This window comes from Fistularia commersonii, chromosome 3 (assembly GCF_037954325.1).
Source record: "Fistularia commersonii isolate RoL2024-O1a breed Wild chromosome 3, RoL_Fcom_v1.0, whole genome shotgun sequence".
Classification (NCBI taxonomy): domain Eukaryota; kingdom Metazoa; phylum Chordata; class Actinopteri; order Syngnathiformes; family Fistulariidae; genus Fistularia; species Fistularia commersonii.
Window position 1 is genome coordinate 2,796,773 of NC_141286.1, and position 12,453 is coordinate 2,809,225.

The window sequence follows — 12,453 nt, forward strand, 5'->3', positions numbered from 1 at the left end:
TCTGGTCTCAGATTTGATTCTGCTGATGGAGCATCGAGGAAATCTAAAGATAGAAGTGTGTTATGTTGAGCCGCAATTTGTAATAACAGTGCACTTTGTAATAAACGTCCAAAATGTAATCACTTTTTCATTTCATTTTATAATAAAGCCGCATTTTGTAATACATTTTGCCGCATTTTGTAATAAACTGCCCCAACGCATTTAGTAATCAATTTTGCCGCATTATGTAATAAGTTATTACATATTGAGAAGATTATTACAAAATGCAATTGCAACTTTTTTATTCTCTAGGAAATGTAATAACATGGTGCATTATGTAATAACAATTCTAAAGCATAGTTTATTTGTTTTTTAATTGCATTTTATTTTACTTTAAAGTATTTGCAAAAGCTAGGCCTATTATTAGCATCACTGTATTAGCCTAGTAGCAGTACTTAGCAATTACAATCAGTACACGATTCAAAGGTTGCATTAACAGAGAATATTCTATAAATTCCATATTATTACATTTCCTAGAGAATAAAAAAGTTGCAAGTGCATTTTGTAATAATCTTCTCAAAATGCAATAACTTATTACACAATGCAGTAAAATTTATACCAAAATGCGTTGGGGCAGTTTATTACAAAATGCGGCTTTATTACAAAATGCAGCTTTATTACAAAATGCCGCAGTTTATTACAAAATGCAGCTTTATTACAAGATGAAATGAAAAAGTGATTACATTTTGGACGTTTATTACAAAATGCAGCTAAACAAGGTAGACGCTGGAAAGGAGAGGAATAGCAGAATAAATGCGCATTATTAAGAGGAAGCCAATGGAACAGTGAGGTTACAAAGGTGCAGATAATCAAGATGGAGGATTTTAAGTACCCGGGGTAAATAGTCTGGAGCAAATGTGGAAGAGAAGGGAAGAAACATGTGAAAATCCGGTGGAGAAAAAGTGTCAGGTGTGAAACAAGAACATCAGCCAGGATGAAAGAAACAAAAATGTTATATTGCTTAGAGACGGACGCTCTGAGGAAAAAAGACAGGAGGCAGAGCTGCGGGTTGCAGAGATGAAAATGTCCGGGTTCTCGTTGGAAGTGACGAGGATAATTCCGTTAGCGGGCATTAAATTAGATGTATTGGAAGTAAAGTCAGAGGAGCCAAACTGAGATCATTTGGATCCGCACAGGGGAGGGATGGGAATATATTGGTCGAAGGATGCTGGGATTGGAATTGCCAGGCGGGAGGCTGGAGGGAGATCCCACAGAAAGAAGATTTATGAAGGCGGTGGAAGAAACTACGTCAGGTTGGTGGGTGTGAAGAAGATGCAGAAGGAGCAGGTCGGACGGAGACAAGTGATTCACTTTTCCAGGGGGAAAGAGTCGAAAAGGAAAAAGAGAAGCAGATCTGGTACGTGTTTGCAAGATCAGCGGGGTTTCATCTTTCTGAAGAATTTTATGCCAGAACAAGAGATGACTTTTTTGGTGTTTTCTGTCAAAAATCAATCTTTTTCGATTTGATGTCACATTACAGGACTGTCTGGGAAAATTAGAATATTGTGATAAAGTTCTTTATCTTCTGTAATGCATACATTCTGGATTCATTACAAATCAACTGAAATATTGCAAGCCTTTTACTATTTTAATATTTGGCTTTGTCAGCAAATTCAAACACTCTTACTTTAAACAAAAAAACAGGATCGAAAGGAAAAACAAATGTTTAGGTTACATTTTGAAAAGATAAGAAACTTTTAATTGTTGTAAAATGCTTTTTGGAGAAGAACTTGAGTGAAACCACCAAAATAATCAAATTAAACCTGAAACAGACCCATGTGAAAGAATTCTAATGTTCGTAATGAATCATATTTGCAAACTATATGGAGATGAATTGCAGTTGTGTTGGATTGTGTGATATTTTGATGCAAGGAACATCCACATTTACAGGACTGTCTCAGAAAATTAGAATAATGTGATAAAGTTCTTTATCTTCTGTAATGCACTTAAAAAACAAAAATGTCATACATTCTGGATTCATTACAAATCGACTGAAATATCGCAAGCCTTTTATATTTTAATATTGCTGATTATGGCTTACATCTTAAGAAACCTCAAAAATCCTATCTCAAAACATTAGAATATCATGAAAAAGTATTTTTTTGTTTTTGTAATTGCATCACAGAAGATAAAGAACTTTATCACAATATTAAAATTTTCCGAGACAGTCCTGTATACATTTTTCCAGCATGCATTTTTGTGCCAACTGTGTAAAAAAAAACAACAAGTCCATTAATTTTTCTCAAAAAGATACCAAACTGTTGATTTGATTTGATTAATTCCCATATCCACTCATAGGAATTGGTATAATTGCTATTCACAGAGCCTGTATAAAAGAAAAAAAAGATATGGAGGCAAACTGTGTTATTGTCAGAAACAAAGGGGGTTTGTTAAAATGGAGTCAAATCCCCCTGGTATGCACGATGCTCTTGCATTTATGTAAAACTATACATATATATATAAAAGCTAAATCGGTTAACCCTCTTTTCCAGAACGCCCGGCATCAACGGCGATGGGAAAACAGTCCAACGCGCAGAGGAGCGGCAAAAACAGCAGCAGCATTGCAACTTTCCTCCGGGGCCCAAGGGGAGATTTATTCATCTCACCAAGGATCCAGGGATGCAGCACAGTTGAATAAAATATCACATCAGTCCATTAAACATAACATTACCACTGTTTCACATCTCACAGCTTTTTTTTTTTTTGCTGAACAGAAGCACGTACTTTTAGATTATTTTTGTTCATTGCTCTCTCGAATCATAATCACCTTCGTGTTGTCTGTCGCGCGATTATTTCTCTTGTATTTTCATTTGTATAATTCTCAGTTTGACAGAGTTTTGGTTTCTTTGAGACAAGAATGATAATTTCCTTTTTTGAGAAAGGAATGCTGTTTAGTAAAGGTAAACCCTTGGATCTATAGAGAAACATTGAACAATATGAATTTTATTCAAAGAAAAGTATAATTCTGGTAATATACACTGCTCAAAAAAATAAAGGGAACACTTAAAAAACACATTTTTTGACAGGAATTGCAGAATAATGTTCTAGCGACAACAATGGATGGTACGAATGGAAACCATGTCAAATTACATCGCTGATGTATAAAGATTTTTAAAAGCGCTGCAGCAATAATTTGAAGGAAATAGCAAAACAAAGAATTCTGATTCTGTCATGTATTGGTCCAGTAATGGGTTTATTCTGTTCATGCAGATGCTGTGAATCCTGCAGAGGCTACATTCCACGACTGGCTTCTGTTTCTGACAAGGAGTCTATGCAAGAATAAAACATAGTTTAAAAAGCCCAAATATCTACCTCTCATGTTTTACAAAAGGTTGTGACTTCATCCAACTATTCATAAAGCTGTTATTTGTTCTTGCATCCAAGCTCTGCATGGAAAACTATGATTATCCTCGTCTGACTTTACCTTATGTCCAGACTTTGTCTTCGATAAATGTGTTCTGTGGAAAAAGTTGTGGTTTAATCCTTCGACCACATTCATTTTCTACAGGGAAGACCTAGAAGGACAAATTTAAATCTGCTTTATCTTTTATCCCCACTCGGAGGGCGAAAAATCTGACATTTGCATGTAGCTTATGCTTAGATGCATAGAACGGAATAGTAAAAGTTGCTCTCACCTCAGAAAACAATAATAATGATTTTAATATTTTGCAAGGGGGGTAACAACAGGCAGACCAAATTAAACTCGAACAACCTGCAACTCCAGAGGAGACAAACACTCAACAAACTCAGAACCCAGGCTACAGCCTGTTTACTCAAAATTCAACAGAAAAAGTTTGCAACGAAGCTCAGAGACGACATTCAAGATATTCCCTTAAAAATGCTATTCAGATGTGATCATTGTATTTTGCACTGAAAAATAAAACAATCTTCAAAAGTGTAAACACGTCAGTCTTACCAAGGCTCTATCCAGTTCTGAAACTGCTCTGTGAAAAGCTAAAATTACCGTCTCCAGGTCTGCAGCAGCACAATTTTACTGAAATGCATGTTGTTAAACTGTGTTTCGGTGAAAAGACAAATTTTCCAGATGGGTTTTGGGTGGTAAACCTTTTTTCCTGGCACGGATTTTACCTTATTTCATGTAGTTCAACGTCTTGTAATGCTTGACTCCTCCTCATTCCCGTTGTTTTGCAGGCAGCTGAGTTCCTGATGTAAATAGCAGCAATTGGTGCAACCATGGTGGCCAAAGGTTGTCTGCTTCACGATGCTTTCTTGAAAATTCAAAATAGATTTGCTCCCGGTTGTTATTGTTTTTTGTTTGTTTTTTTAGTAATTCTGCAAATACTAAAAGCAGAGTCATTGATTTGGAAGTCATTCTTGGCAAAGGGCAAACTATAGGACTTGTGTTGTCTGAAAATCTAATTCCAATTAAGATAAGATAAGATAAGATAAGATAAGATAAGATAAGATAAGATAAGATAAGATAAGATAAGATAAGATAAGATAAGATAAGATAAGATAAGATAAGATAAGATAAGATAAGATAAACTTTATTGATCCCCGTAGAGGAAATTCCTTTGTCACAGCAGCGTAACAAATTGTACGGGTAAAATAAATATGAATTTAAATGTAAATAGACACAAAAGAGAATTATGTATCTATCTATGTAGATAGATATATAGATAGATAGATAGATAGATAGATAGATAGATAGATAGATAGATAGATAGATAGATAGATAGATAGATAGATAGATAGATAGATAGATAGATAGATAGATAGATAGATAGATAGATAGATAGATAGATAGATAGATAGATTTTTTTCTCTCTTTTTCTCTTTTTCATTTTTTTGGATTTATGTTTTATTTTGTTTTATTTTATTTTATTTTATTTTATTTTATTTTATTTTATTTTATTTTATTTTTACTTTACTTTTGATGTTCATATGTTCACAACTTCCATGCTGCTTTCCCCCATGTGCCCCCCAATTACCCCTCAGGGACAAATAAAGTTTTTCTGATTCTGATTCGGACACATTGTGTTGAGCTCTGTTGGTCTATCAATCCTTGCAAACTCCGGAGAAAGTTGTATCTGTAAACGTCCACAGGATAAGCCCACAAAAGTAGGATGTGCTCTGTGAATGGTGAGAATGAAGGTAAACAAAATAACACACCTAACTCTAAAACAGGAGGGCCTGCAGTTTGAAGTCTACTCAAACATTATATTAATGAAAAAAAAAATATAAGAAATCCAGTTGATGCTTCAAGGTGAAATGAAATAAACAAAAATAAACCACTTCCTATGTAAACAAAAAAACATGCTAATAAATAAAACAAATAGATAAATAAATACAACATCACAAATATTAGCAAACCACAGTTTGGTTGTCTGTGTCTTTCTTTCTGAGACTGTTATTTAGTTTCATTGAGTGAAGTGAATTTGTCGGAGCGTCTCGTAGCATCAAAAACCATCGAGGACTATCTTATTATGAAATAATAAACAGGACGATTTGTCCGCTCAACCTCGGCAGAGTAAGGCAACGGTCAGGTTTTTTTCTGGCATGTTAGAATTGTATTTCCAGGATTGTGTGATGGCGGAAAGGTAGCTATAATTTGCATTATTTTTACTCTTAACCACGTCTTCCAGGCTCTGAGCATTGGGCTTGTGTAGACCTGAGTGACGTACATGTAGCTTTGCTTTGCAGGAGTGCCGGAGCACATTTCAACAAATAGGCTGGCTGTATCAGTATGAACTGAAACTGTTGTTTCCCATTGCAACATTTTTAGTTGTTAAGGGAAAAATAATCACCTCTTTCTCCTATTTTTCTTTATTCAATCAATACTTGTTAAGTTTTGTGTAATCAATTGTGCAATGATCACATATTAAGCCAAAAATGCTCCCGAGAGTGGGGTTTGGTAAACAAAGAGGCGCACAAGTAATCCAACAAATCTTTCCTGTATGAGCAAAAGTAAATTCCATGGTCAGAAATAAATCAACATGAGGCAGTCTCATGGTGTTCATAAGCTCTTCTTTGGGAAAAGAAATTCTGGTAAGACAGCAGCAGACAGTGTTTCAGAGTAAATCAGAAAATGCACCGACGACCAACAAGGTAATGTGTGTCAAACATTTTGAAAAAAAAGATATAATTGCTTTGATTTGTTAAATGAAATGTCCCTTTTATCAACATGATGGAGTGGGGAATTCAACTTAATCCGCAACCAGCCGTTAGAGAGCATTTGTTATTGATTCCATATGCTGTTTAGAATCGTACAAACATTTACAAAAGTGTGTTCGGCGGTGTGTTTTAGCCTCATCTAAGAAGTTTGTCCCGACTTTGATACACATCGTATTTCGTACGGAGCGAGAAATGATGGAGAAGATCTGAGCAGAAGAAAAAGGACATTTGTGGTAGCAACGCTCCAGTGAACTCCTTATCTGATAACAGACTGGGACACAGGTGCTCTAATAATGTACACTCAGATAGTGATTGGCTAAAGCTACATAAAATAATCTATGTGATACAAAACAAATTCCCTGCTATAAGTCCTTTTTTTTGTGAAAAGTTGGACTTCATGCATTATTAATGCAGCACATCTGTTTCTTTTGAGTTTCGGACTACAATAAGTAGCTTTATACTCTACAGTTACCCTGCTATCTGTTTTATTGTTTGCATTTGAACATCAGCTTTTGCAGGCATGTTTTGCATGTGAGTTCGCGTTCACTATAATAACTTGTCATAACAACTGGGCATTTCTGGGGGTTGTTGATTTATTTAATTTTATTTCTGTATGTAAGTAGGTATTTATGCACACACCTTAGTTTTTGCTGCTCCACTTTACATTCAAATTACATATATTTATACTTTTCAGCTTTTATGCCATCAAATCTCCATCATCCTTTCACCACAGCAACAGTAGATTGTTTCTTTGTGCACTTTATAGCTTAATGTTTATTGTGCACATTACTGTTTAATGTGTTATTCCAAATTTCATGTCACCGTGGGACATCAAGACACGTCTTCTCAGTTCCTCTGTAGGTCTACTGCATTTGGAGAAATCGACTAGAATGCTGACTTTGACTTTTGATGTGTGTATGTTTGATGATTAGATATATGTAAGTTTTATTTATTGAAAGATATTTTGTCTCTTCAGTGTTTCCATGTGAATGTGTGTTTGTTTGTACACATGTAAGGGAGTTGCTCTAAGGTGAACTCTCCACAAAGGGCTCTGAGATTGCAAGAATCACAATGATTTTTGTCCAAAATTACTTCTTTCTTAAATCCATATCAACTGTTTTGGTATTTTATTCACAGGAATGTTCCTCCTCTGCTGTAAATTTCCCCAGTAAATTTAAATGTACTGGGTTTTTAATGTACAGCTTCAACCAAACTGTAGTGGTTTTGTTTTGTATGTTGAAATAACCTTTCTGTTTCGTTTGTTTGTTTTTTGATAGAGATAAATATTTTAAATTACTCACACATTTTTAATCATTTACCAGATTTTTGCCAGTGGGATATTTGATGTGACCGAGCTACAAAGGTCGGGATCATTTCTGCTTCGTGAAACAGTAAAAATAGGCCTCCGAATGACCGTAAGTCTTGCAATTATACCAAAACTGTTTTATAGATTTTATAGAAAGGACTTCTGCTAATTTGATTCGGTCATTTGCAGATATCAGGTCTCTCGCTCTGAAACAAACACACAAACACACTCATCTGACCCATCGGATAAAGTCAAGTCAGCCCCGAGGGAAGTAGTTATTGCTAGAGCTAATTGCAAATGATAAGGTGATGAATCCCATATTAATTGGAGCTGATTATCTGACAGGCAGGGCGCCGCTCAGCCATTTAATAAAGCATTAATGACACAAACAGTACTGACACTGAACACTCGCAGCGCTCTGAACATATTTACACACAAAAAAAAACAAAAAAACAGAAGGATTAACATTAGAAATGCTGTCACTAATTGTCTTTCAGAAGGAAGGCAATCTGGACAAAATGTATATATGTATATTAGCTGAAGCTAATATATGCCAAATAATTAGCCAAATAAATGTCTGACTAAATTTATGGTAAAAATGAACTTCCGCTTCCTAAAATTGATGCAGACAAAAAAAAAAAAAAAAAATTAGCATGACACCAACCACCTCCAGGTGAAAGATCCTTAATATAACCGCCAGATATACCAGATGCTAACAGCAAACCCCTCAACCGCAGTGCTGTGAGGCTGCCAAAGCACAAAAGTGCCACGTGGGAGTGCTTTACCCCCGGCGGAAAGTTGTCGGTCCGCAACTCAATGAGCGAGCTGTCCCTTAAGTTCACCGGCCATTATTTTGGGATCCTGCACTGTCCTGCAGAAACTGTTCCATGTGGTCTACAAAGGGTGACTTCCAAAGAAACCTGGTCGTGTTTCTTCACATACTGGCTACCAGCCGGGATCCAACTGCTGCAAAAGCAGTCTGAGACATGACTGACAGGACTTTGGGATTGGATTTTTGTCCAATGTTTAGTTACTGTCGAAGCTCTGACGGAGGTAAGACTGAGGAGGTTCTCAGTCATCCAGGTCATGGTGGATTCTTGTTGAAATCTTCTTGTTTTGGCAACCGGACTTTCTTCACTTGAAGACGTCGCACCCCTAATCCGAGAGGCTTCTTCAGCTCTAATGATCTACGGGGAGTTTCTGAATGTAACCGCCAGGTTTTTGGGCGGGTCTAGTTTATGGTGGCTTGTTATCTAAGTGGAGAGTGGATGTGCAGAAACTAGTTTGTTATGCTAATGGAGGTGTTGTTCAATGGAACAAAAGAGCAACTTAGTGGGATTATAGTGTACCCTTGTTTTTCACGGGGGTTACATTCCAAAAAGAACCCGCGATAGGCAAAATCCGTGATGAAGAAACCTTTTTTTTTTTTTTTTACAATTATTATACAATTAAATACTCTACTATACATCGCTGCTGTCGTCCTTATGTTTTTTTCTTCCTTCTTAATGGAACAAACGGAAGATTCATTCATTCCGTAATGCTGAACTACAGCCGCATAGCTTTTACCTTCTCTTAGCATGTCCAGAAGTTTAACTTTATCTGTGATAGATAGCATCTTCCACTGCCTTTTGGGCCCTTTTGTCGGTCCAGAGCGTTTTGTCAACATTATGGGTTTTAGAGAAACTCCAAATTGCAAGAGAATTAGCACGTACGTCATGTAAATTTGGCAAGCTGTTTTACGTACATGTACATATTAAACTGCAACGTTATTGACGCACAGGTGGAGAAGAGGCGGAGTGACTTTTTAGCCAATCAGAATGCAAAACACAATGCACGATGCAAATCCGTGAAGTAGCGAAACCGTGAAAAGTAAACCGCGTTATAGCGAGGGATCACTGTACCTGGATTGGAAGCTACACAAATGGCTGAAACCTGTTGGATCACATGAATGAGGTGGCATGAACTGTTTTAATCCTGTCCTCGGTTCCAGTGTGGTCGAAATAAATGGCAGACTGAGCAATAGTCCTGCCTTTCCATTTCTAAAGAGCAAACACCTACAGTTTGCGACTTTATGGCCAAATGACAATGGATCTGCCGGTTGTCACTGCAACCACAGTTGTTTTGCCACCAAATACCGTGCTGTGTTCCATCTGTACTGCTGTCTTGCTCGTCCTTCAGTTATGCTCACTGAGCCACAGAGGCCAAAATGTTGCAGAAGTGGGCTCGTGGATGAAACGGCATCAGCTCAGCCTCCGGACCGGGAGGAAAAATACCCAACAGGGGATGTGAAGAAGCGATGTTTGATGCATGAATAAGAGAGTGAACGGCGGTCTGTCTCTATATGAGGCCCTGCCATAGACTGGCAACCAGGTTATACCTCTGGATGTAGATCATGGATGGATGAATCTGTCCTGATGTAAGATTGTCACTTACCACACAATTATCAAGAAGTCTTTTATTCTCTTTTCATGCAGATGCATGGATGACAAATAGTGTGATGTTGAGGGATGGTGAAAATGCTGGCACTTTACAATAAATTAGCATTAAATAATCTCGCAATTTTTAAGGGACTACATGAACTGTCAAAATTGCAAACACAGCTATTTTTAAGCTAAGATTTGGGCTTAGTGCACACAAAAAAATAACAGATTCCATCTAAACAAACGCAACCAAACACAATCGAAGGTAATGCATCGTAACAACATATTTTAGGTTTTTGATAAAGGCATACATGCCACTTATATCATCCAGCTATATCTGTTATATGATATTTGTCACTTGTCATTCATATTTCTCATTTAAATTTTTTTCTTCACAGGAAAATGTATTTTTACACATCTCAGCAGACCTTGCAGGATCAACAAAGAAATCTCTTGAATTGATGTGAAGAAGAGATGTTTTGCGGTTCCTCGCTACAACTACCAAGCTGCCCTTGACCAGGGTGTTTAACCCAAGGCACTCCTGTAGAGCAGCTAAAAGGGCTTCAAATGTTTTTGAGGGGTTTTGTTAAGTAGCTTCAAGGCATAACAAAACTTAGTGGGTGAATGTTATCAGATCTTTTCTTGTAGCAGAGAGCCTGCTTCTTAGTGAGCATACGCTGGAAAAAAAAGGAAACAACATTCGTCTGTATAGACTTAACAATTAACATTTTGTGCTGCACTCGTATCAGTCTACTATAACAAATCAGACACGCAGTAAATATGGACATCAAATAGACTTGATAAACATGCTTGTTCTTAACTTGAAATAGCGTTGATCACATGGACAACTTAAAATCATCCAACTGAAAATCTTATACAAATGTGACATGGAAAAAAAAAAAAAAAAAAAAAATCATGATCCAGCAGAGTTGAGGGAATCAGAGTTACTGCCACAAGCTGTGAAAAAGCTGATCCCTCAACGTGTCAAGAGACAAACCTAAAACTGTCATTCAGGAGCCTGGGTTTTGCCTCAAATGCCACAGAAGTTTCTGTAGCATCCATATACCCTTTGAGTTTACATCATCACTGCAGAATTTCTCTCCATCGAACGCGAGAGACACATAGAAGAACAAATCAATGGATACAACGAAAAGAACAGGGTCAAATCAGGGTAGAGTTTTTTAAAAATGTGTTTTTCATTGCATCTGTCCTCCACTCTGACCTGTAATGTAAAGTAGTTTGTGATGAGTAAAATTCAACATGTATTTTATATTTTGCATTTATTTTGATAGAACAGATTATCTCTATTTCAGCCTCCTATGAAATAGTTTAGCATAGCACAAATATTTGGAGTGAGGGCTAATCAGCTAATTACGAACCGAGCAAAATACTTCATCAACTGTCTTGATAGTTATAGGTCCCTGCCTTTTATTTGTTTTTTTTTTTTCAATTTTAAATGTTTTTATTTATTTAATTTTGCAATTGAGTCATTAACCCTCTCAGGCTCAAATTAAGTTGTAGTTGCAGGAAAAATCTGATATTTGGCTGTCGCAAATCTGCAACATCTGCCTGGAGAAGGTTAAAATCTGTCATGGGGTGGCAGAGTGGTTAGTGCTTCTGCGTCACAGCATGTAGTACCCTGGTTCAATTCTGAAATTGGACATTTGGATGTGGACTTTGTATGTTCTCCCCATGTCTGTGTGGGTTTCCTCCTGCAGTCAGGAAAAAATGGGAAAAAGAAATTGCTCAGATGCATGAATAAGAGATTGAACGGCGGTCTGTCTCTATATGAGGCCCTGCCATAGACTGGTAACCAGGTTGTACCTCTGGATGTAGATCATAGATGGATGAATCTGTCCTGACGTAAGATTGTCACTTACCACACAATTATCAAAACGTATTTTTTTCTCTTTTCATGCAGATGGATGACATATAGTGTTATGTTGAGGGATGGTGAAAATGCTGGCACTTTACAATAATATTGCATTAAATAATCTCATAATTTTTAAGGGACTACACTATTGAACTGTCAAAATTGCAAACACAACTATTTTTAAGCTAAGATTTGGGCTTAGTGCACACAAAAAATAACAGATTCCATCTAAACAAACGCAACAAAACACACTGGAAGGTGATGCATCATAACATAACATATTTTAGGTTTTTGAGGGATACAGGCCATTTATATCATCCAGCTATATCTGTTAGATGATATTTGTCACTTGTCATTTATATTTCTCATGTTTACATGTTTTTTCTTCACAAGAAAATGTATTTTTACGCATCTCCTTGCAGAAACAACAAAAAAATCTTGAATTGTGCAGCTATGAAAGAGCAACCAAGTCTGACGGGTTTTGGGTGCAAAACTTCCACATGTAAAGAGGCATGTAGTGTTTTTGTGAGATACTCTGGTCAAGTCTCATTCGGAGGCTTTAGCTGATGAGTTGCAGGTTGCAAATTATCTGTGAACCTCGGCCACGGGGGAAAAACCACGTGAGGATGACAAAAAACAGCAATGAAAGAAGAAAGGAGAGGACAGGAGGACTCGAGAGA